The 27,490-nt window shown below is 39.9% G+C and overlaps 1 protein-coding gene across 2 annotated transcripts in view; it reads right to left on the bottom strand.

The window, feature by feature from the left end:
* The window catches only part of HNF4G (hepatocyte nuclear factor 4 gamma), a 118,762-nt gene extending 104,215 nt beyond the window's left edge, over positions 1-14,547 (bottom strand). Inside the window, exon 1 of one of the 2 annotated variants that reach the window (XM_058528912.1) lies at positions 14,027-14,547. The gene's annotated coding sequence lies outside the window, so the exon portion shown is untranslated. The remainder of the gene's footprint in view (positions 1-14,026) is intronic. The other variant, XM_058528910.1, reaches the window with a different exon arrangement.
* Positions 14,548-27,490: the final 12,943 nt, after the last annotated feature.

Below are 27,490 nucleotides of genomic sequence, written 5' to 3'. Positions count from 1 at the left end.
ATATCCACCCAAGTTTCTTCTGCTGAGATCTCCCAGCCAGCTGGGCCAAATTGATTTTCTCCAGTCAACAGAAAATATGGAAGAAGGGGCATTTAAGAATCCGAGGAAACTTCCAGAAACTCTCTCTGTGGAGGTGACATTTAAACTGAGAACTGAAGGATGAAGATATTCATGTGATGTTTATGTGTGAGAGGTGGGGGTGTGTTCAGATGGCGTATGGAATGCAAACGGCAGAGATACTACGATGAAAAGTAACTTGGCTTTTACTGGGAACCGAGAAAAGCTGAACGTGTTTAGAACCAGGGAGTAAAGGAGAGTTGCAAGAGGAAAGAGACAGCGAGACAGGGGGAGGCCAGAACATCAAAGCCCTCAGAGGCCACAATAAAGAGTCTGGACTTTATTCCTGGTACAACGGGAAACCAACTGGATGGCTTTAAGCAGATGGATGACATGTTCTTATTTATGTTTTAAGACAATCACTCTTGAAGGGAACAATATGGAAACTGAGAGGGCAGTTAATAAATGGCTGCAGCTGTCTGGATATGCAATTATTGTGGCTTGGATCACATGGCAGCAGTAGAGATGAGGATGAGCAGAAGACACAAGGCTCATTTGGAAGTAATATTGGCAGATCTCTGATTCACTGACAAATTAGATAGGGTGTGTAAGAAAAAGACAGAGATTACTGACAACGCCAGGTTTTTGGTTTAAGCAAAAAATTAAGAGGATTGTTTTAAATATCTATTTTAAATATCATAAAATGAAATTAAAAATCACGGAGAAGAAAAGAAAGGATATTTCCAATTATTAAGCAACTGCCAAGTATCAGAAAATGGTGCTGGGTGATGTCTCATATATGTTGTCCAATTTAAGATTTTCAGGAACCGTATGAAAGGAGATAGTATTATCCTAGATTAGAGATGGGCAAACTAAAGCACAAAGAAGTTAAATAAGGGTCAAGGGTCACTCAGTGGTCCAGTCTACTGTCTAATTCTCTGTCTTAAACACTTTACACACACCACACCATACCAAGACTGATAATTTTCTCTAAATCAATGAGCTCCTGTTCCTAAGACACTTACTGCAAGAGGGCTAAAGACATAAAGCAACTAATCTTTCACAATTTTAAAACAGACTCACTGGAGTGGGCACATTGTTCCAAACACCCATGATTTGTAATTATACTGTTAGTAAAATGAAAGTGTTTGTGAGAGTGAATCATGGAGCTTTTACTGAAATCTGAGTTGTTGGGATTCTACCTGAGAAACTCTGAAACAATCTGTTTAACGCATAACTTCAAATGCAGAAACTGCCCTTTGTCCCTTAAAGGAGGCCTTGTGTGTTTCTCCCTCTCCACCAGGGAAGAAAGGATGCAAACACGGATCGGGTCCCTCAGAACTGGTCTGACATTTTGGCACTTTTGCCATTGGCATGTATGGTGCTTTGCTGTACGTCTCTTTCCCATTAATTCAAGAGATACCCAGTTTAGCAGTATCTGAATTTTTGTATATATTCCTGTGTAAACTCAACGCTTCTTACTTAAACTCAATGCTTATAAATTAAGGAGATGAGTATATGCCTATATGAGGCCCTGGATCGAGTACAGAGTAAAAACCTGAAAGAAAGACATATTTTAAATGTTTCTCCAAAATGCAAACACAGTATCTGCCCTACTTTGGAGTTCAGCTTGATTTGGCATTGCTCTTTAACTTCTGATAGATGCAGTGACACAGACATACACACCCATAGAAGTTCCCTCGACTATTACTTCATCAAAACACTGCACCATTTACTTAAAGGCCAAGATTGGCAAATAATAGTAGGCATACATGTAGCAGACAGTAGAAATATATTTTTTTTAAATAACTGACTTATCTCTAGATTATTCATGGAAGATTCTTCTTTCTATGTATTGTTCAGTAACTCCAGATGGTACCCTCAAGCCACATCAATTTTTGCCACTTGTCCTAACCAGAGAGACTGGTCAAATGGGAAGATGCATTAAGCCAACAATGAAGGAAGTGTGGATGGGGGTGAGTGTTAAGAGGGAGGCTTTGAAGAGGTCAACATAAACGGTTTTGTTTTGGACTGAGTTGATTTAACTTACAGTCTAAAACAAATATATGCATGAACATAAGGAAGATTTGAACATGTAAGATTGTAATAAGACTAAATCACTTTATGGTTACCCTGCTGTTATGAGCTGAATTGTGCCCTCCTACCCTGAACTTCGTATGTTGAAGTCTTAATCCCCAGTACCTCAGAATATGATTGTCGTTGGAGATAGAGCCTTTAAAGAGTAATGAAGGTAAAATGAGGTCATATGGGTGGGCCCTTACCTACTATGGCTGCTGTCCTTTTAAGAGGATATTAGGATACCAACACTCACAAAGGGAAGACCATGTGAAGACACAAGGAGATGGCCATCTACAAGCCAAGGAGAGAGGCCTCAGAAGAAATCAAACCTGCCAACACCTTGATCTTGGACTTCTAGCCTCCAGAACTGTGAGAAAATAAATTTCTGTTGTTTAAGACACTCAGTCTGTGGTAGTTTGTTATGGCAGCCCTAGCAAACTAAAACACCTACCTAAAAAAAATATTTTATTTATTCTTTTTCTTCAGGTAGAAAAAAAAGTATTTTTGAGATAAGTTCTGCCTACTCTCCCTATGTCTGGAATACACTATACCAAAAAGAGAAGCTATGCAATCTCTTTGGTGTATATATTTTTATAGAAATGGATTTATATAATTCTAGATTGACTTAATTTCCCACATTTTGCTCCCATTTTCTTCTGTTTTCAAAATTAGCTTCACTAGTTTTGATAGTTACCCTCCTTTGATTCTTCTTTATTTTCTTTTAAATTGACAAATTGTTCAAGGAATAATATTTAACTACAAGACAGACACCTGTCATAGATAATGGAAAATATAGCAAATGATTAAGAATGCTTAAGCTCTTTTATTTAGTTTAATTAAACTTGGAATGAAGCATCTCATATATTTAGAATATAAATACAAACGTGTATGGATGTGTGTGCATATACTAATGTATATTTTCACGTATATTATTTGGGTGTAAACAATATATATACACAAACACACATATATGAATATATATGTATATATATGTATAACAGTTGGCTGGAATAAGTGATAAGTATATTACAGCACTTACCATAAACCAACTTGAAGGAGAATTATTTTTTTATTTATTTTCCAATTAGCTTGCTAGTTCCTAAACTAGGGATTCTATTTATTCTGTACATGACTTCAGCCACTACATTTTACACATAATACTCACTCAAAAACTCTTGCCTAATTGAATTATAACTCTTTAACAAAGGATACATTTTTATCTTAGCTACTTGTTTCAAATACACAAGTTATCAGTTCAATTTCACAAAATAAAAAGTCAAGTTTTGGACTCACTTATAAGAAAAATATGTGCTTTATGTAGGTAGAAAACTACAATATTATTCAAAATTATTTTAGGCTTACATAAAAGAACTACATGTTATGTATGCATATTGTTTTTCTCCGTTACAATTTGTGTTTAAGGCAGTTTGAGAACATATATCAAAAATACTCTCTACCTAGATAACAATTACTTTGCAAGTTATACAAATTTTAACTTTCTGGGAATCCATGCATAAATGGAAGAAAAATATGACCATTAAAATTCATAAGCCACGTAGTAATGGAAAGTAGTTCAATACATACTATAAATGCCAGGTATAAATATACTTACATTTCCTGTTTAATGTGTCCATAATGAGGATAATTTCAGGGAGCAGGACTCTTTGCCCAGAAAGAAGTAAACTAAGGAAGGAAAGTCATCTTTTAAAATACTCCAGGCTTTGTAAGCCTAGTTTCCCAAGAAGTTTCATCATTAGACAATCACTAATTAAGAAATTTACTTAATTTACTTATCCTTGACTTCTGAAGAGAAGACAGTAATGTATACACATTTATAATTAACTGAATATTCAAATGTTTCAATTCATTGTGCAAAACTAGATAAAAATTCTTAAAACCGATACCATAAGCATCAGGTTTTATTTCATCAAACATGTGACTATTATGATTTTTATTCCTGACTTAATAAACTAGTTGCAATTAAAAGCTCCAGTTCAGTGTTTTACAATCTCTTCTAACCTGTCTCAGAAGTCGATCTACCATTTGTTTGCTTTTACATGAAATATCAGATAAGTTATTTTAATAATAGAGGCTCCAATGAGTCCAGTGAAATCATTCACATGCTTCGTATAGATAACTGTTGGGACATAAGAAAATGAGAAAAATAAAATTACCTTATTTCATTTTTAGCTGTAAAAGATACTGTGAAAATGGAGATGAGATTAACTGCATAACACCTTAGGTATGAAAGTTATTAGAAGAGGAAACTACGAGCTCTGAAGTCGGACAGCCTTGGTTCATACCTAAGGCTTACCCTCTCTAGCTAGGCAGTATCAATTGGGTATTTAACCTCTCTGCCTCAGTTTCCTTGTCTGCACAATGGAGATAATGATAGTTTGTACCTTATAGAGTTAGTATAAGGATTAAATGATTTATGTGAACCACTTAGTGCTTAGCACACAGAAAGTGCTTAATAAATGTTAACTAGTCAAAGTAGTTAGTGATAATAGCAGAAGTAGCGTGTGTGTTTACATATATGTGTGTATGTAAATATATATATATACATACACATATATAACCTACAGGAATAGGGCTAAATATATAGAAATATCATTAAATTAATATAAAGAAGACTCAAGATAGCACGCAAACTCAATATTTATTAAGTGCATTTGCCTTGTGCCAGACTCCATATTGAACACTTTAAATGCCGTCTTATTTAAGTCTCACAACACACTGTGCCCATGACTAAGGCAGTGCCCAGTTGGCTAACATGCCCAAGTACTACAGGTTTGAATCAAATTTTTGAACTCCAAAGCCTGCATGCTCCTTTCATTTCCCCAAACTATCTAAGTAATATAAACTTGATGAGGACAATTTTGCAAATATGTTTTAAAAGACGTTCTGGCCTTCCAGGTTAATCTGTGAGAAAATGGCAGAGCCCATGCTAAATCTGCATAGACACACAGACCAACACGTGAGCAGCTCTTCAAGTGATTTGGAAATGATTACACAAAAGATATACAAGTAAGACACAGTAATGTGTATGGACACATTAGACATAATTAATCATTAATTCATTTTTACGTTCTTGGTAAGAGAATATTTTGATATAGATAAATCCCTCACTTAGGAGTATGAGTATTTCAATCACCCTGGATTACAATCTCCTTATTTCTTTATGATGAAAAGAACCCACAGGAGTTAAAAATGGACGAAATTCGCAAAAAAGGAGGAAATTTCAAAACTTCCAAGTGAGAAAAAGAAAGAAGGAAGGAAGGAAGGAAAGAAGGAAGTGAATTCCTAAATTTTGAGCCTGTTCAGCATGTAATTTTTTTCCCATTTCTGAAGTTGACCTCAGGTACAAGTGGTACCTGTCAGTGGTATGGGGAAAGAAAGGTATAGGTATAGGTCAGGACCCTAGCAGGATAATGGAAACAGAATATATTGAACCCAAGGATTATGTTTGAAAACTTCCCGTTATCTTTGAACTTCCTATGAGAAACTAAAAAAATTAAAATTAAAAAATAAAGAACTTGGTCATACTATATTTTTGCCCTTAGCAAATTAACTAACAAATACATATAATTTTACTTTATTTACCTAGAATCAATTTATAAATAAAGGACAACTAAAAGAAAATTCACAGAAACTAGAAAAACCTTTGAGATTTTGGAATTTTTGTGAAACATTCTATGTTAACTGTGAACTGTCATTTTCAAAGTATACCTATACTCCCTAAACTTTATCAGGGTCTATTGTATCATCTACCAGAGCTGAGCAGGACACTGGCCGCTGCCCTACTGATTGCAGACCAACTCAGCTGTCACTCTTTCTTCACACATTAAGCTTACACACACACACACACACACACACACACACACGCTAAAGAGATACTGGCTCAAGATCCAAAAACCCATATTTAATATTGACTACATTGGCCTCCAAGTCTCAGTGTCTTCCCAGGGTTGTCACAGGACTTAAATAAAATAATGTAGGGGAAAACACTATAAATTTTCCATATGAAAGAATTCTATAAACTGTAAAGCTCAATTATTAGTAGCAATATTTTTACCGTATTGATATTTATTAATGTTAGTGCTCACAAAAAAAGTCTAAATTTCATAGCATGACACAGAAAAGTCTCCATTTTCTGTTTTTGTAAACTCACTTTCCACAGCCTTTTCCTATTTGACCACATATTGGGGCCTCAGAAAACCATAAAATCAACTTTATTTTTTTCATTTGCACATGCTATTCTTATTTAAGACTAAAATATCCTTTACTCTCTTCTTTTGGTTAAATCCTACCCCTCGCACAAGAATAAATTCATATGGGGAGATAATATTTTAAAAACCTGTATCTGGTAAGGGACTTGTATCTATAATATATCTAGAACTATTACAACTCAACTTAATAAGAAGAAGACAACTGAATTTTAAAAAGGTGGGGGAGATGCATAGGTTTTGAACAAAACTTCACCAAAGAAAATACATACATGGCACATAAACTCATGAAAAGAAGCTCAGACTCATTAGTCATTAGGGAAATGCAAATTAAAACCATAATGAGATCTCATCACATACCTTTTAGAATGTCTAAAATTAAAAAAGTGGCCATACCAAGTGTTGGTACAGATGTGAAAAAACTAGAACTCTCATATACCACTGGTGGAAACATAAAATGGTATAATTACTCTGGAAACCAGTATGACCCTTTCTTCCATATGATCCAGCCATTATACTCCTAGGTAATTATATAAAGCAAATGAAAGCATATGTCCACATAAAGACTTAGTACAAGAATGTTCATAGCAGCTTTATCTGTAAAAGCCCAAAACTGGAAACAATCCAATGTTCATCAACAGGTCAATGAATAAACAAATTGTGGCATATCCATACAAGGTCATGCTATTCAGCCAAAAAAAAAAAAAAAAAGAAAGAAAGAAAGAAAGAATTGATAGATGCAACAAAATGAATGAATCTCAAAATAATTATGATAAGTAAAAGAAGCCAGACCCAAAAGAATACAGTACTGTATAATCCTATGGATATAAAATTCTAGGAAATGCAAACTAATTTGCAGGGCCAAAGTAGACCAGTGGTTATCTCAGGGGCGAGCAGGAGGCAGGGTTTACAAAGGAGCTTGAAGAAACCTTTAGGGGTGTTGGTTACATTCACTATCTTTATTGTGGTGATTGTTTCATGGGTATATACGTCTGTCAAAATTTTTTAATTGTGCACTTTAAATACGTGCAGTTTATTGTATGTCAATTGTACCTCATAAATCTGTTTTCTAAAAACGGAATAAGCTACTGGTACATACGACAAGATGGCTGAATCTCAAAATTATCGTGCTAAGTGAAAAAAAGCAAGACACAAAAGGCTGCATACTACATGATTCTATTTATATATTTTTCTGGAAAAGGCAACACTAGAGACAGAAATCACATCAGTTGTTGGCTGAGGAGGTGGAGGGGCTGACTGCTAAAGGGCGGGCGTAAGGGAATTTGGGGAGGAGGGGTACAGAACTGTTCTATATCTTCATTGTGGGAGTAGTTACACAACTGTACACATTTCACAAAACTCATTGAAATGTATGCTTAAAAAGGACAGATTTTACTCAATGTAATTTATATCTTAATTATATCAATATAAGTATATCTCAATATCAATAAATTATACCTCTCTTGACTTAAAGAACTCATATGTCATCTCTTGTGTAACCAACACCAGGAAAAGTTAGTGGGCCTTCTGCTAGGTTTTTATAATCCTTCTCTAGCACTCAACGTTTGTATTTATCACAGTGAGTAATAATTCTTTTATTCATATCCCCAACCAAACATGAAAATCTTAGGAGAAAATTGTTTCTAGTCATTGCTTAATCCCCGATATAGAACATAGTGCTTGAAAATTAGGTTCTTAATGAATGTTTTAATTTTATTATTAGTATTTCACCTTCCTTCTCTATTACAGATACTCATTCATTCAGTGAAAATATACTCATTATATTTCAACTAAATGCTCCACTAAAGAAGCGGACAAGAACAGCACAGTTCCTCCCCTCAGAGGTCTAGCAGTCAAGCCTGGGAGAATGATCATCAAACATGCAACCACAACGCATGATGAAGTTGGTAGGTATCATGACAAGTAAAGAACGAGATACAATTAAATTGGTATATTGGGTCAGGAAGTCAGGAAAGACTGTGAAGGTGGTGTTTCAGCAAAGACCTGCAAAATAAGTAGAAATTGGTTAGAATGATGAGGGAAAAATGATGGTGATGGTGGCTGAGAGTGTTCCAAACAATAGAAACAGCACTTTTGAAGGTACAGAGCATGATGCATTTGAGGAACTAAAAGAGATTTATTCCAGCTAAAGTCTAAAGTAACGGATCTCAGGAAGAGAGAGATGAGGCTTGGAGTGGAAATCATGGACCAAGTCACATGGAGTCTAGTGATACGAAGACACTTGGACATCACACTAAGGGGCATTAAGAAGTTAACAAATTGCTTTAAATGGAGGATAAAAGACAATGATCAGATTTCTTTTCTCTACATCACTCTAACTGCTATTGGGGAACTGATTGAAGACCAGTAAGACTAGGAGGGGAGAACAGCTGCTTGTTGCAAAAATTCAGATTAGAAATAATAATTACCTTGCTAAAAATCAGTCCAAATTAGGGAAACAATAATCTTCCTAAGCACATCATAACCTGGCTCAAACGACCAAATAAAATTTAGCTTTACCCTACAAACTGTTTTAAAATATAAAAAACTCACAGGGATATAATTGTTAAAAAATTGTAAACCCATAATGACCATGGTCAAATCAAAGTTTCCGGTAAAATCCTAAAAAATATGGATTTGAGGTCAGCTTCAACCCCTCGAATTCCCTCACCTTCCATATTCTACGGTTCTTAAATTCAGTTTCAAGACCTTCAAAGCATCTATAGAGTCTATCCTATCGTCTTCACATCTTCATTGCCACTGGACCATTGTGAAAGCTTCCTACTATTCCCCTATCTCTTGTCTCTCCCTCTTTGATCCATCCTCCAAAATGCTGCCAATGAATCTCAAGAAAAAAAAGAGAGAGAGCTTTCACAACCCCACCCACTTACAGACTTTTGATGGCTCCCCATGGCCTAGAGGATGTAGCTCAAATCTTTATCACTTCGCATTCAAGACTGTCAGAATCTGGCCCGGGGTTTCTTCCCCACTTCATCTCCTGCCATTCCAACGACTCCAGATGTAATCTCCTTTGCCCCAAACACCCGTTGGATTCTCCTCTACTCAGGAAGTTCTCATCATAAACTCATTAACTCCTCCATGAAATCTCTCCAGGCCACTCAAGCTAAACGTGTCCTTTGTGCTTCCGTTTTCCATGGTATTTCTATCCATTGTACTAATGCAATAGTTATCACCTTAAGTTATAGACGGTTATATGTGTTTGTCTTCCAAGCAGATTATTTGGGTTTGAGCGTAGGAACACTGCTTTATTCATCTTTGTATTCCAGGCACCTACTACAGTGCATATAACTTAATTCCTGCTAAATTAATATACATTAACTTTATTTCAAAACTATAGCCATTAATGCCTGAAACAAGAAAATGCAAAAAAAAAAAAAAAATTAATGGGACAGAGTCCATAATCTTCAGTAAGCTAAGAGCACAAGCAAAGCACAACACAGTATGCAAGTCTAAAGGAACGATACTCAGAGATTCCAAATATTCAAACATAACTAAATTACCAGGCCCAGATGATGTTATCAGCCAATACTTTTAAATGAGACTGCCTAGATGTCTATGTGGACTTTTTGCTATCAGATATAAACGTGGTTCTTCTATATTGAAATAGAGCGCAAAGAAAGTGTCAAACATTCAACAAATAAAATGCTTGATTTAACTAATACAGGAATTAATCCACATATACTTTGAGAGTGAGGAGTATTATTCTCATTTACAACTTTTTAAACTGAGGCACAGAAATATTAAGTAACTTGCTCAGGGATATACAGCTGGCAGAGGGCAGAACTGAGATTTGCACACAGGTTTTAATGATTCCAAACCCCATGTTCTACCCGTTGAACTACACTCATGGCGATCCTTGTCTATACTGCTTAGCTAAAAGCTCCGTGAAGTCAGGGACTTTGTCTATCTTATTCATCATTGCATCTCCGAGGCCTATCAAGGGCTTGGCCAGATCTCTAGGGGTCCACAGACTCTTGAAGTCTTACGCAATTCGTCTGTGTATGTAAATACAATTTCTCTAGAGAGAGGGTGAATAAAAACAGGTGACGCTTATTAAGAACTTACTATAAATCAAGCAGTGTTTTAGATGCATTTTCTCATTCTACCACAACAACAATACATATTGGGTGCTCAATATATGGTAGGCATTGTTTTCACGTATTAACATACTTAATCATCATACCAATTCTATGAGAGCGCTATTATTACATACACTTCAAAAATGAAGAAATAGGCCTCAAAGAGGTTAACTTGCCCAAGTCCCCCATACTCTGTCCCCCTTTTAGTAAATAGCTGAGCAGGGATCTAAGCCTCCCTATGTGACAACAAAGCCTTCTCTCTTGGCTTATATGCCATGAGCTGGTCATTCTCAAAGACCTTCATATTCCCAAAATGTTAAGAGAATCATGAAAAAAGAAAAAAAATGAACTCCTTATGCATTTTCCAGAAAACTGTCTTGATAAAACCCAAAGTTTTCACGGCAACACAGCAACAGAGGCTATGAGCTAACTCTCCCATGTAGACAGCATATTGTGTCATCATGTATTAAATATAACGAAGGAAGTATTGGCAGATCTGTTCTTTAAGGAGTACCCATAAGGAACGGGCAAGAGTATTGAGTTCCAAAGGTACTTAAATAAGTATCTAAACATGGATACATGTAGCTCCTGATAGTCAGGAGCGGAGGTGCTGCTAAGTAAGACCTTACAGGCATTTTGCGACCTAGAAAAGTGCCTTCCCCCAGGAACACTCAGCCAACAGCAAGAGTTCACCGCTCGGCCTGTGGGGTCGGGTCAATGTTTCAGTCCCCACTTCCCCCTCAGTTGGGCACCCCTGTGCAGTGAGCAACCGATGACCATGTGGAGCAGCTATGGTTACTCTCACGGCCTAGAGCTACAGCGCCTGGATTTGAATCCCAGTTTTATCCCCTCTAGATGTGTGACCTTAGGCAAGTTTTTAAATTTCTGTCTGCTTCATTTTTCCCATCTGAAAATGGGGAAAATATTAGTATGAACTACACAGATTTATTTAAAGAATCTAAAAGAAAAAATACATATAAATGGCTTAGAACAGTACATAGCACATATTAAGGATTCAATGAGTATTAGCTAAAATATATATATCATTAATATTAAAATCACACCAGCAACTGCTAGGCACACCATCATCACTTGTTTGTGACATAGAAATTCTCACTTACCATGTACCAGTATCTCCAGCCATTCAGTAAATGGATAGAGAGTAACAAATGCAGTGATATCTTTTACAAGCTCAAAATAAGACAGCATTTTGAAATGCATTTAATTCTCTTTCCACTTTATTGTATTTTTTAAGCAAAATTCTCAAACTCTCCAAGTCAGATGTTCCGAGACTGGTTTATATAATTTCCAGATATTAAGCTCCAATAATGAGAAATCAATTTTCAACAATCAGACCAGTGACATTTGAAACACATCATTATTATCCAGTGTTGGCAAGAGCATACTAAATATCTTGTGGGTACTTAGGAAGATTCTTTTTACAATATCTATCAAATTTAAAGAGAACATCTCCCTGGAACCAGCAATTCTCTTCTCAGAATAAATCTTCTGTAGTACTCTTGCAAAGATAATGTACACAGGTATTCACTGAATCGCTGTTTGTAATAGTAAGAAATTGGAAAATCCAAGCTAATATTCTGGGGGATGTTGGCTGACGACATTGGGTAGATATATCAAAAAAGGAATCTTCATATATTGACAGAGAAATATTTGAAAAATATTAAATGAAAAATATTCAGACCACTAGTATGATATGAATCATTATTCAATTTTTTTGAAATAATGAAAGAAAAATTCCCATGCTTATACACATGGGAGGACACAATCCCAAGCATCAATGGCAGTTACACACATGGAGTGGAACAGGGAAGGAGGTTCACCTTATATTTTACTATAATTTTCATGTTGCTTTACAAGAAAGTAGTACTTTTAGAATTCATAGAAATAACAAGATTTTCAAAAGAAACGGGGAACTCAAAAATAAATACTTATTATTTCCATGTGGGTATTAAAAAAAAATCTTAGCAATCCTCAAAATTAATTTGTGCTGTCCCATATGCTTATAATCACAATTGCAGAATAAAATGCTTATGAGATCTTAATAGACACACTTTAGTAAAAAGGTTGAACTACCTTCATAAAGCATATTGAGAAAAATTCCATATTTGTAAGCCTATAAATGGAGCTCAGGAGAAATGAGAAGAGAACAAATGGCTCTAAATTTCCAGTCCACTTTGAAAAGTGAAGAATGAGCAGTTTACCACCACTGCCACCCCCCTCTTCCCCATCCCCTCCCCCAAACGGTACCAGAGAGGACCCCAACTCTACTTGGCCACTGACTTCAAACACACAGTAAATGGATCATGTGGCTTGACTGAGAGCCTGCACAGAAGATGCAAACGGAGGGAAATGTGAGAGGTGCGGACAGAAGGATTAGTATGGAAAAATAGTGATAGCTGGAAAGGAAGAACATTTTAATGATGAAGAAATGCTTGTGAAGAAAGAGAAGATACATGTAAAATGAATGGAAAAGCTGGAGAAAGTCACCACAAAAACAGGAAATATTGTCGTCAATGAGGCGTTTAGTTTTCAGGACACCCCATTAAGTTTAGAAATTCTGTATCGTGTACACTCCAGCCCTTGAAAGGAAAGCTTGCTGAAGATGGTTTGCATGGTGGAGAGGGGTCCTTTGACTGTTTTGAGCAAGTTTTAGAAGCACAGTACATCAGGTATGAAGCACATATATTCAGTTGAAAGATCTTGTCACGTGCTGGCTTATATCGTGTACACTCCAGCCCTTGAAAGGAAAGCTTGCTGAAGATGGTTTGCATGGTGGAGAGGGGTCCTTTGACTGTTTTGAGCAAGTTTTAGAAGCACAGTACATCAGGTATGAAGCACATATATTCAGTTGAAAGGTCTTGTCACGTGCTGGCTTATTCCCGTTAGCCATGGAATGATTATTGCTTAACTGGCACACTGTTTAAACAGTGGACATTTCTTCCCAAAGGAAGCTAAAACGATTTAAATAGAATTATTTATGTACATATAAGTGTATGTATACATACTTGATGTATATATGCATGAATATATTATATTCCTATAATCTCCCCCAGCAGCGTCACCAGAAGATGCCCACTCCGAAAATGGGTCTATCAGAGAACCGACAGAAGCTGAGACTGGAGCAAAGCCTCGGGGTGATGCTCCAGGACCAAGCCCCTCCCCACAAACCTCCGCCGTCCATAGCTATCCACCTGCCTAGCCTTGCCCCAGGCCACGAAAAACTCCACGAAAGCCCCCAGAGACCTGGCAACCACGTGACCCGCCGACAGCCACCAAAGCTTTCTCTCCCAAACAAATCCAACTGTTATTTCACTTTTCCTGGGTGAAAGGTTTGCGCATGCCCCCCGCTGCCCCTCCTCCAGCGCGCTCCGCTTCCCTCCTCCGCAGGCTGCGGGAGGCCTCGGGGTGTCTGCTTTCAAGCCCGCCGGGCCTAGGGGGTCCCACGGCTCAGCCCCTCCCGGGCGGGCGCCCCTCCTGCCGCCGCCCGAGGGGCCCGGAGGCTCCCCCGCCCCCGCCCCGGGCTCGGCCGGCCGGGACACTCACCTGCGCGGAGCGGCCCCGGAGCTCCCGCGTCGCCGTCAGCCGCGCGCCGGCCGCCGCATGTCCCGGCCGCGGGCCCCCACCCGCCCCGCACGGCGTCCGGGGCCGCGCTCTCCCGAGCCCGGGAAGCTGGCGCAAAGCTCGGAGGTGGGGTGGGGGTGGGGCTGGTGCTCTGGGAGAGGAGGCTTAAGGATTTTGTTGTTGTTTGTTTGTTTGTTTGCTTTTGCCGATCTCCAGCCGAGACTTGACACCATATGCCGGGGGGATATTAGCTTTGCTCAAGGGCGACGAGGCAGAGGCCTGACTCGCACAGTCCGATCGATTTACTAAACAAACTGAAACGTGGGTGGGGACGTTAAACAGTAACCAGCGGCTTCAATGAAAACTGAAAGCAGCGAGGCCGCCACCGCCTCGGCGCGCTCATGTCCCAGCTCCCAAGGCCCCGGGGCGCCCGGCGGGCGGGCCAGCAGGTCCGCAGCCCTCGGCCTCCGCGGGCCACAGCAGCTCTCAGGCGGTACCGCCACGCGCCTAAACGACCCCCGTCCGGGCGAGGCGCACCGCGCTCGACCACCGGCAGCCGCAGTCCTCTCGCCCGCCTCCCGCGTCCGGAGGAGCCCCGCCAGGTGCCCCGCCTGAGGCCACGCGCGGGCCCGGCGACGCTGGCACCGTCCCCTCCCCCGCCGCGGTCACGCCTCGTCTAGGGCAGCGTCAACCCTGGGGCAGTGCGTTTGCACAAGCGGTGGCGGAGTGAAATCTGCTGACCCCAGAATGCAGATATAACTCTGAGCCAATGAGGTCCAGAAAAAGGCCGGAATTATGATTAAAGGGAATTAAATGGGTTCCTAGGGACAGCACTGCGGCCACACCACTAGGGGAAGCGGCGACCATTTCATTAAACTGCACTTTGGCCGCTGGGGTTAACTTCTGCCCTGACGCTGTGACCACCTTGCTCTCCAAGAGTTCTGGGAAGAAAGGGGAGACTGGTTTTCCGCCCTCGGCCAACCCAGCCACCTGTGGCTTCACTCATTAAGTACCTTTACATATGTATCTGATGGCAAGCGCCCTCTCTCCCTCCCATACCCTAGGCACCTTCTCAAGCTTCAGGCTTCGAGAAGTGATGCTCAGACCCATCCGGGATGTGCTGGTCATCTTGATCAAGCTTTTGTTAACCAAACGATATAGCCAGAAGCTGTGGCTTTATAAAAACATCTCAACAATTTAACTTCGTGGTTTCAGGAATGAATGACTTCAGGTCAAACAAGTAATTATCCCCTCATGAGATAAATCGTTACTTAATCCGTGAGGTTTTTCTTTTCCGACCAGGGGGTTGGTGGTTATTTTAAGACGGTAATAACAATGCCAGGGAGATCAAAGGGCTAGGTACTTTTTCTTTTTTTTTTTAGATCGGATTTACTAAACTTTCTCAGTTTCCTCTTTCTGAATCTCTTGCTGAAAGGCTCTTTTAAAAACAAGTAGATGGTTGTTTTAGAAATCAGAACAAAGGGGAGAGATCATATACTATTTTCTTTAAATCGACCTTCTTGAGCAAAACACATTCTTTGAGCCCTGGCTGCCCACGCGGTTTGCAAACCGTGTCACGAAAGCGGCCTCTGTCCACGTCGGCTCATGGAAATCGTCCGGAGACAAGTGAGGCAGAGGAGTAACAATTAACGGGCTTTATTTATTATGCAGATCTTTCATAGTAGCCTTGTTTAAAGATCACCTGTCGACATTCCCTTTAAAAATATTTCCAGATACTAGGATAATGAAGGTTGTCTTATATGCCAAAATATAAATATATGCCCGTAACGCATAAATAGTTCCCATAAAATGCTGAAAGTTTGAAGACAGAAATTCTCCATTCCCTTACAGGGAAGCTTTAATGCCACCTGACATCTTTTGTGCCCAGCAGAGAAACCATATCTTAGTTCAATAGTCTCAGTTTAGGTATTGCACGCTTAACAATTGCGGATGTCAGTGGGTTCGGTTTTGGATGATCAACTCGATTCACTGATCTACCAGGAAACGATCATCACATATTCTGTGTTCAAAATTATTTTGACACAATATGTAGAACCTTTGCCAGAGAATTTTGTCACCACAAAGATTTTGACTAATGATGAGAGAAATGGCAGTACATTCAAGGAAGTATAAACTCTGTTAAGACTTAGATAATATCTAAAGGAAGCATTGCATTTGTTCAACTTAGAGAAATCTCTCCGAGTTTATGTAACACTGCCAGTCCGCCAGCTCCTGCAGCAAGAAGGGAGTGGTTTCAGATGACTAAATAAATAAATAAACAGATAGGCAACATTAAGAGCTAAAGGAAGTTATGAGTAGTTGGCTCGGTAGTTTCTACGAGATCAACCAATGCCAACTGACTAAGCTTTAGAGCATCACTTGTATTGTTCCTGTAACTAATTTATTACGATTCTTCGTGGCATGGGTTTATGATGCTGAAAATGAAAAATGTGTCCTGTGGAGAGCTGTCCTCTGACGCATCGTGGGGGAGGGGGGCACAACCAGAAGGAAGAGAGCAGGATAATTTTTTAGGGAAAGGGTCTCAGAAGGTATGAAGTTCTGTTTCAATAGTGTTTAGGGGGAAATTATACACATACGTATTTATGTCATATCTGCTCTTTTAACCTACAATTAAACACAGAAAATTTTGCGTCAAAAAAACCTTTACTTCACTTTCCTGTTAAATGTATCATTTAGCCTGTGCCTTTTCCTTTTTGCTTTGATCATCTTTTTTACAGCTTTTTTTTTCTTCCCAACGCCACCAGATCGTCTCGATAACAATTCCGGGTTTTCCCACGAGCGGTTCTGATACTATCAATTAACAGCAGTGGGCTCGGGCAGCGCACTCAGAGGTGGGGAGGGCGCGGGCAGGCGCGCGGAATCTCAAGAAAAAAGGTCTTCCAGGTCTAAGCACCCAAAGAGACCCTATTTCCGAGGGCAACTGCACGCCCCTCGCGGTGTGCATAAAACCATCACAAGACGCGAACGGGAAGTGTCCTGTCCTGGTCCGGGCGCCCCACCTCTCTGACCTGGCTGAGCGCCACATCCTCCGCGGTCGCCGTCGCGCCCACACTGGAGCCGGCCACCGCCCGGCGCGGGCGCAATTAACGGGGGTGACCGCTCACCCTCACGCACGTTTGCACGCAGGAGAAAAGAAAAGATCAAAAACTCATGCAGTTCTCCACCTGCCGGTCCTTTCTGGATTTGGGCAAAGCCCAGTGACCCCTTCCAAGCCTGTCAAGTCTGTAAAGGACCGCGGGCGGGAAGCGGCCTCGGGCACCCAGGTGAAATTACGAGTCTGGAGCTGCGCTCAACTCGTCCTCCACTGGACTGTTGGGGCTGTCTGACCCTGGGGGGCGAAACTACGGGGAAAGCAGCCTTCGCCAGAATTTCAAAAACTCCCTGGAGGCCACTGAATGTTTTATGCATCAGAAGGGAAGGCCGGGATTCAGGTCACTGAGACTGGAAGCGAGGGAAGGGCTTGGCCAGCAGGGAGGGGGTGGGGGTGGGGGCGGGGGCGGGGGCGGGAAGAGCCTGAAGCCATCGAGGCCTCCGGTGCGGGGCCGCGGGCTTTTTCTCGGGCCGCCGCTCACTCCTTGGTCGCCCCCGTCTCTTTCAGGTGAAGCACAGTCCTTTTGCTCCCTGGCGCAGCCCTAAGCGAGGGCACTGATTGCGGGAGCTAGAAAGTGGCAGGCTCCCGCCCCAGGGAAAGGGGATGTCGAGCCATTTCATCTCCTCCGACCCTGCGCAGTAGCCTCCAGCGAGGTCTGCCCCTCCGGCCTGGAGCAGTGGTGGATTGTGACTCCGATCCCGGGGCTGTTGTACCCTCGTCTGTTATTTGATTTCTCGGACTTTTCACGGGGCGCCCACCTTTAATGCCTTGAATTTAACGTGGTAAAACAAAACAAAACAAAAATCAGTAGTAGAACGGGCAGATTGAACACGGAGGGATTGATTAGTGTCCCTCCACCAGCAGCAACCACCACCAGAAGAAAAGCAACGTCCAGACCCTCGAGTGGCCCTTTTTGGGAGTCTGGCGCTTAAAAACAATTGTGAAAAGCTGCAGGCATGGCCTCAAGGACTAGGCACTCTGCTTGGCCACATATTGACCCAGATAAAAATTAGGCTGCATTTTATGCTCAAGTCACAGTTCAGGAGCACCCGGAATAAGCCCTCGTAAGTAAGGCCACAGGAATGTCCCCAGACATTATATTACCTGTTAATATAAATGTAAAGCCAAGATTTCGGATTGAGCGTCTAAATTGAAACTGCTCTGCATATGTTACGCATCTGGCTGAGACAGTGTGAAAATCGAACATTCAATAATTCTCAATGTCAACGTGAGGTTCCTGTGCCAAAAAAGCAAACTGCTAGGCTAGATCTCTTTTCCCCACTCCCCTCTTTGTAGATTTCCTGCTGAAGTATTGATTGCCAAGGTCTCTGCAAGATTTGCAAACTTTTACGGTCATTTATGGTGCATGCAATAAAAAAGAGGTGATATGAGCATGCTAGTTCAAGGTGTAATGCAAAGATGTATTCGGTGCCCTTGGCAACTATCTGTGGGACCTGTTTGTCTTTGCGGAACACGCCCTTCTCTGCAATGAACTCCTCTGTGACAAAGATTGGCCCTTTACATTTCCAGGGCCTTGGCCCCTCAGTGGAAAGGCACACTTGTTCAAACCAGAAAATTCGGTTATTTCAACCTCACTTTCAAACCAGGAAAAAAAATTCTAATCAAAACTGTGGAGGAAAAAAAGAAAAAAGAATCTTTTTAAATGTCTCTACTTCCCTATTATCTCCTATCATAAAGAAAAAATAGGAAATCGATTACCAAGTTATAATGCAATCTCTAACCACCCCTTGTATAACAGGGATCCACAGGACCTTCCACTGTGAGAAAATAAAAGGATTGACCTTATACAGAGACAACACACCATTTTAGACTGTACGTGCCCAAAGGAGAAAGAAAAAAAATCTTGAATGTTTTATGTGAAAATACATGGTTAGTTAAATACAGATTTGTTGCTGGATTTTGGTTCTACAATTTTTCAGTATAGAAGATAAATACTCAAGAAGGCTGTTGGTTTATTTTGTAATTGTAGATAGAACCTAAAAGCCTTATTAGAAACTCTATACCTGTTTACCATTTTTACCTGTCCTTTTTTTTTTTTGTAAGCCTATGTGTAGGAGGTTGAAGCGGAGAAAGAAAAAGAGACTCATTTCTAAAATTTCCTACTTTGAACCAAATCGGTTTTCTCATCTAGTACTGCAAATAAGAATAGCAGACGCATAGCTTCTGAAAGGTGTTCGGAATCCTATATCTGCCATCTAGTGGACATAAGAGAAAATGCTGATTCTAGACATAAGAGACCCAGTCTCTAGCTTTCTTATTTATAAACCAAAACCAGTCTAAGAAATGAAAAAGAAAATGTAACTTTCAAGCTAAAGGAAAGGAAATAAGCAATTGTATTAGAAAGTTTATAACATAATCATTCAATTGCATTCCATTTCCTTTTGTTTTTAGTAATCATTAAGGTTATTGATCTTTGCTGAGATAATCAATTTATTATTATACTCATTTTTCTTCTGCACTCATTTTTCTTCTCTTCAAATAAATTTTATGCTGTTTGTCTTCTTTTGGATTAAACTCATTATCAGTTTTGGATCCAGTTGTTATTCAAATTTTAAAAAAATCAAAAGGCAGCTAATAAGTATTTCCTTCCTATTTGGACTCAAAATAAAATATCCCCAAAAAGTCATCCTCCGTTTTGCAAGACAGAGAAAGAGAGAGAGAGAAGGAAGGAAGGAAAGAAGGAAGGAAGGAAGGAAGGAAGGAAGGAAGGAAGGAAGGAAGGAAGGAAGGAAGGAACAGAGAGAGAGAGAAGATGGAGTTAATTATACTTTTACATTTGTTTTTGATGCCTTGTTACAAGTTATTATACTCCTTCAAAAATTGACCTCATCAAATGTCAAAAAATAGGTAGGTTAAAATCTACTTGGTTATGGCGACTTAAACTACATTTCTTTGAAGTTCACATTATAAAATAATGAGCATATGTAGAAGGTTTGCTGAATGAAATAGTCATTAAAAGATCATCACCATATTTTAATGATTGCCGACTTTTTCTGAAGTGCTTACAATGTGCCAGGCACTGTTTATGGGCTTTTAATCAGTTAACACATTGAGTACTTATAATAACCCTGGAGGATTTGTATTATTAACACCATTTTAGAGGTGAGGAAACTGAGGATTGGAATTATGAAGCTGTAAGTGCAGGGCTGATCTGGTTCCAGAGCCAAGGCTGCCATCTCCCATGTCATACTGCCTCCCATAGAGAAAAGAGGCAAAAAGAGACTGCTTTGTGTTATGGGAGAAAATAGATGAGAGACATCCAAAAGAAACATTTGATCAAATGTTTAAATTTGGTCTGCAAAATATCAGACATCCAAATGAAAAGAAAAAAAAATCAGTTAATTACCATTCATTGTAAAATTCAAGTACTGAGAAACATATATTGTCATAAGTAAATAACATATTCATTTACCTCATCTGTTTAGTACAATTTTTGACAGATATCGTGCAAACATTTACCGTGGATTTGTCTTACAGTCTATGCCCACTTGTACTTTAATTTCAAGTAATGAAGTTACTAATGCTAAGCCAAACAGTCCTTGAAGAGCCCTCCAACTTTATTGTCAAAGATTTACCCCTGAATTTAACTGGCCCTGTCGGTTCAATTATCTTTCCTCTTTGCCTCATTCTAATTTTCAATTTCATTTCCTAAACAAAATGTATATACATTCTGAACATATTTTTCTCTTCTCTATGCAAAACATTCCCCTCTTTTCAGGACAGCTATTTTATAAATATGAGCTAGTTCAAGAGTCAAGCATCTTAAATCATTGCAATTAAATGTATTCAAATTCTCTCCATAACACTGTGCCATGAGAGCAAGCTTTCTCTTCCGGAAGAATATGAATAATTTTAGAAACTATACGTGAATGATCAGTCTTTGACCCAAAGTGTTTTTTGTTTTTTCGATCCACAATATGTGAAATATTACTTAGTAGCACTGTATTACGTAGGTATGAATTTAAGAATAGCGAATGCTTTCAAAAGCTGACAGCAGCAGGCTCGGGATTCCTGCCATGGTTTAATACCCACAAGTGAAGTCACTAGTTCTGCTTTCCTGGTCTCTTACCTCCAATCAACATCAGACGTCAGATAAAAGCTCCAGACTACAGCCGTCCGGCCCCTTGAATCTCTCCTGTGTATCCATGTAGGTCGAAGTGCACCTTCCCCTTCTCAGGAAGAAATAGTGACGCTCTCACAGGAAGAGGAGATTCGACTCTCGTTTAAGGTTAATCCCTCCACCTGTGTTCTTGATCCCATCCCTTCCTGCCTATGCCTGGCCTTGTTCTATCAATTATCTCTTTTTCTTATATCTTCAGACTCTCCAATGGCTTCTTCCCTACACACTATAAATACATTCAAGTCTTACCAACAAACTAAAAAATTCAGAAAACAAAAAACAGAATTCCCTCTCTCTATTCCATTACCTTCTGGTGTTGCCCTGTATTTCATCCTTCACAGCCAAGAATCCCTAACCAAGGCGATTTATGTTCTTTTTATCAACACCTTCCGTTCCCTCCTCCCCCCACCGTAATCTGGCTTTCCTTGGTTCCATTCCACAGACTCTGCTCTTTGGAAGGGCCTTAGCAGCCTCTGATTGATAATCCAATAAAGACATGCTCAGTCCTTATATTAAATTCATCAGAGCCTATGTCTAACCCTCTCAAACATTCTTTTATCTGTATTTCTTACCACTTTGCTCCAACCGTCCTGTAACAACTGGTATTTCCTAAGATTTTTCTCTTAGACTTTTTTTCTTCTCACTCCATATACTCTTCCTGGGCAATCCCAGGCACTCTAACAGTTTTCCCTACCGCAAAATTGCCTGTTGGTTTCTTAAATTATATTCAAACCCAGATCTTTCTCCTAAGTATCAGTACCACAGGAGCTTTGGTTTTCTAACCACCTCTAAATAGTGTCTCTTAAACTTTTCAGTGGTGCTTCTAATTCAAAATGTCCAAAACCCTTCTAAGTTATCTTCCCTCCAAACCTGCTTTTCCTTTTGGATTAATTAGTGGCACCATTATTCACCCAGTTGCCTAAGTCGGCAACATAGGAAGCATCAGTGACTTCACCTTTTTTATTATCCTGAGTCGGTATTTCAGTTCAACTGCTCCAGTGGGTTGAAGTAAGGGTTTTATTTTAATAAGGTAAGTAATTCCCACCTGGTAGGGCAGCTGAACGATGACGTCCAGGCTCAAGCTCTTTCTTTCTTCTTGTCCCACCATCCTTGGTGTGGGACCCTCATTCTCCTGGCTACAAGGTGCTTCCTTCATTTTCTCTGCATTCCAGGGAGGAAGAAGGAAGAGCTAAGGGTCACAGGATCATGCCAACGATCAGCATCGCCTCCCTTTAGACCACTTCACTCTCAAACACCAATCAGCAATTCATGTTTATGCCTTATTGGTCAGAACTGCATCATGAAGAAACTGTTTGCAACTACAGTCCTGTGTTGCTTAACAACGGGGATATGTTCTGAGAAATGTGTCATTAGGCAATTTTGTCATTGTGAGAACATCTTAGAATGTACCTACACAAAACTAGATGGTGTAGCCTACTACACATCTAGGGGATATGGTCCTAATCTTATGGGACCACTGTCGTATATCATTGACTGAAAAGTCATTATGTAGCACGTGGCTATATACATTACAGGAAGGTATCTTTGGTAGCCAGATTGCCAAGTGAAATATATTCGGAGTTTTGTTAATAGATATTAGTAAACTGGATTTCACTGTATAACAAACAACCTCAGAACTTAGTGGTTTAAAATAACAATAATTATTATGTCTCATAATTCTTTGGGGGGGTGGGACAGTTCTAAGATGGCTCAGCTGAGACTGGATGGTCTACAGGGGTCTCCTACTCTTATCTAGGACCTCCGCTGGGATGGCTGGGCCTCCCTCTCTCTTCCTGTGACCTCTCATCCTTCAGGAGGTTAGGGTTTCTTCTCAAGGTGGTCTCAGGATTCCCAGAAGCAAGAGAAGGCAAGCCTCAATGCACTAGTACTTTTTAAGCATCTGTTTATATCATGTTTGTTAATATCCCATTGGCCAAAGCCATCCACATGACCAAGCCAAAATTCAAGGGATAGAGAGAGAAATTACACTTCCTGATGGGAAGATGGCCCAGTCGCAACGCTTATAGGGATGGGAGGAGTTTATGGCCATTTTTTTCCAATCTACGGCATTAAGAGAGTACGGGAGAATTGATATTGGATGGGCAATAGTAAAGACTGCCTCATCTCTCATATTTCAACCCCATTTAACCTGTCAGTGTCTTAAAAAAAAGTCTGTCCATCCTATGAATCCCCTTAACTTTCTACCTCCCTGCCTCCAGTTCTTGATTAACTTTCACATCCATGATTTTTAAAATTTCTTGGGTTTGGGTCACTTTGAAAACCTGATCAAAATTATGGTCTGCTATGGGCCAGCCCCGTGGCCTAGTGGTTAAGTTCCCGAGCTCCGCTTTGGCGGCTCAGGGTTCATGGGCCCAGATCGTGTGTGTGGACCTATGCGCCGCTCATCAAGCCATGCTGTGGTGGCATCCCACATACAAAGGAGGAGGATGGGCACTGATGTTAGCTTAGGGCTCATCTTCCTTAGCAGAAAACAAACAAAAAAAATTATGATCTGCTATGGACTCTTTGTGTACCCTCCAAATTCATATATTTAAATCCTAACCCCTAATGTGGCTGCACTTGGAGATGAGACCTTTAAGGACGTAAATAAGGTTAAAAGAGGTCATATAGGTGGGGCCCTGATCAAATAGCATTAATGTTTTTATAAGAAGAGACACCAGAGGGCTTGCTCTCTCTGTCCATGTGCACTCAGCAAAGAAATGCCATGAGAGGACATAGTGAGAAGGTGGCTGTCTACAAGCAAGGAAGAGACCTCTCACCAGACACCAAATTTCTGGACACCTCGATCACGGACTTCTAGCCTCCAGAACTGTGAGAAAATTAATTTCTGTTTTTTAAGCCATCCAGTCTGTGGTATTTTGTTATAGCAGCTGCAGCAGACTAGTACCGGTCTCTCTGTCTCAGGATCAGTAAGTAATTGCACAACATACAGAACTTTATAGGTAATGTCAGAGCGACTCTGGACACCTAGAATGCCACCTAGGAATCTTTAAGGCGTTCATACATCCTAATTCAAATCTCTGCTCCTCAACAATATTCGAGATAGCTTTCAAAATCACAAATGTATTTACGTGATCACCTATTGTAAAACTTTTAATAACTTCCCATCAGCTTCAAACTGCTTAGTGTGGCCTGCAAGCTCTTTCTGATGTGGCCTGGTTCCTCTCTGGCCACTGATTGTCAGACACTCAAGGCTTCCTTCTCCTCAAGCCAAATTACAGTAGTGAATTGGCTTCTGTTCCTGAGCACAGTACCCTCACCTCCTTCTATATCTTTACACCTGTTGTCACCTCCATCTGGAATGTCCTCTCCCTTCTTATTTTTCTGGTGAATATTTACTCATTTTTCTGAACATTAATTTTTCTGTGTATAATGAATCTTTCCCTGTAGTCCTCCCACCAAGCCCCCTCCAACAAAGTTTGTCAGTTTTTCTTTCTATACTACCTCAATTTTCTTAGATATATCATACTTGGTTTATTTCTTTCACTTAAAGTTAATTGTTTACGTGTCCTTAATCCTTAATAGCAGGTTTTGTGAATAGGAATGAATAAAATTGGCTTTCACTATAAGAATGTTTTATCCTTCTATGATTAGGCAGAATATATTTTAGGATTCTTTTTACATTTTCTTTCAATATAATTCTGAGATAGCTAATAGAAGTTGTTTGCCTTTTGGCTGCCGAAGACTTACTCTTTAGGAAGTACCTTATGCTTTCAATTTATTCATCACCTTAGTTCATATAGATAAGCTGTTGACTGAATATGAGAAATAAATTTATAATTACTAATAGCTTAATGCTTTATTTCTTCCAAGGACATCTGCATTTTAGTTGGGCCAGGGAAAGATTTTAAAGCCACCAATCTTGATTGGTGGAATTTCAGGCAACCACCAAGAGTCAGGGTAGTGGGGTTTCCCATGTGGTCCTTAAATTTTACCACATTTGTGTCTAACTCTTTCTTCTGTGCCTAAGGTTATCAATGTTCCCATTTATATATTGCCAACATGGTAGCTTCAAAAAATTAAAGAAACAGTGAATATTTGTGGGGCTCTTTGTCAAGTCTTGCAGATGCATTTGTGATACTCCAAAAATAGTCCTCCTGCTTTTACTACATCTCCACAACTATTTGAATGGTAATAACTATCAATTTTAAAATGTTTATGTGCCAGGTTCTGGGCTAAGCACTTTATGTGTTATTTCATTTAATCCTCACAAGAGCCCTATGAGGTAGTCTTACAGATGCAAAAAAAAAGAGGTGTCAAGAGTTAAATGACAGGCACACAGGGATGTAGCAAAGGTTTGAACCCAGAAATCTCACTTTGTTTTTTTTAACAACAGCGTTATGTGACTTGCCCAAAATTGCCCTTTCTGCTAAACTTAGATACGACCATGCAGGATGTGGTAAAACACAGATCAGCTCCTCCCTGTCTCCTGCCCCATGGGCAGAGGCAATGCTCTAGGACCCTCATCAGGCTTAGCCAACATTTTACGTGGTTCAAAAGGATCTTCAGGCTGGTAGAGGTGTCCTTTCACTTCTATCGTAGCCTTCAGAACCTGATTTTCCTGTCTCTCCCAATTTATTAATGAGCCTATTCTGGTACACCGAAATTCCTACCAACCTGGAATCCAAGCCTGCTCTCACCAACACCCTAGTCTTCGTATTTCTTGAGCTTAGGCATTGACCTGTTCATGGAAAGACTCTTCCACTCTCTGTACCTCTCCCTGGCCTCAGAGTTGGAAACGCCATCACAAAAGCAAGCTTCCCTTTCACACCATAATTTGGGGCTTCAACAGAGCCTGTGCAGGTATGCCTGTTCATAGTCTTTCTATCTCTGTTAGCTAAAGTGGTTGCTCCAGATCCTCTCCAATCTGTTGAAATGTAGAACCTCAACCTCTGACCCAATGATTCACTCATATAAACATTTTTTATTTATCATTTCTGCCTCACTCACCTTTAGCCATGCCCCAAATCTCTTTGAATTCTTGAACTCCAACTTTGTGTTTCTATCTACTCAGGAACATCTTCATCTGATTACATCCTACCATCATCTCGACTGAACTCACTAAAATATCCTCTCCCTACAAAGTTCATATTTCTGAGAAATCATTATCCTTATCATTCTTGTATGACACCTCAGAATAATCTTAGTTTTTCCCTGTGCTGGATCAGCATGCCCACTTTGTTGCAGACTTCTTGTGTTTTCCTATAGAAACGCTTTTGCATCTGTCTTTTCCTTTCCATTAAATAAATGCAATAATACATTAACTGGTTTCTTTGCCGGTAGTTTCTTTCTTTCACAAACTAACCAACACACAAAACATACTTTGTTCACTTAACTTTGTGGCTCCAGTATTTTAAATAACATCTGAATAACTAATGAGAACCATTAAACATCTAAGAAGGAGCATACATGGATCTCCACATCTGGCCCCAACATATTTCTAAAGCTTTTTTTACTACATTAATTAGGTTAGGCTAGACCTGTGCAACAGCAACACACAACTCCAAAATCTCAGTGGCATAGTCAAGAAAAAAACAAAATGTAGTATACTTCTCAGATGAAGACTGCTTCAGTGAAGCTGTGCTCTAAGAAGTGACAATTATCAAGGCTACTTAGAATTTGTGGCTCTACCTGTCAACAAGAGGCCTCCATATTCACTACAGCATGGACTAGAGAGACTGGAGAATCATGTGGGGGCTTTTCATTGCCTCAGCATCAGACAGATCCATGTCCCTTTTGATTAGACTTAACGCCCAGAAACAGCTACACGGCCCCACCTAACAGTCAGCGGCCAAGAAGTATAATTTTCATGTTTTGAGAAAGGAAGAATGTGAAATGGAATTTACTAAATTCACGGCATTTCTCACTTATTAAAAAGAAAGCTTAGAATCATCCATCCCTTTGTACAGGTTTTCTCACTTTCCTGGAATATTCTTTTCACTTCTTTTTTAATGCATAATGAAAAAGCTCCACATATTCAGAAAACACTGTTTTGACCATGATGATTCAGAAAGCTTTCTATTTTCCCTGAATTCTTATAGAAACAATTTTTTTCTTTGTCATTCTTTTGGTGCTGCCATAGCTACTGGTGATATCCTCTGACTATTTCTGATTCTCTATCTTTTGTACTTCCTGTATGTCTTTAAGTAGGTGGGACCATGTGACTAGTTGT

This window comes from Diceros bicornis, chromosome 33 (genome assembly GCF_020826845.1).
Source record: "Diceros bicornis minor isolate mBicDic1 chromosome 33, mDicBic1.mat.cur, whole genome shotgun sequence".
Classification (NCBI taxonomy): Eukaryota; Metazoa; Chordata; class Mammalia; order Perissodactyla; family Rhinocerotidae; genus Diceros; species Diceros bicornis.
This window is presented reverse-complemented; position numbering and strand designations above follow the sequence as displayed.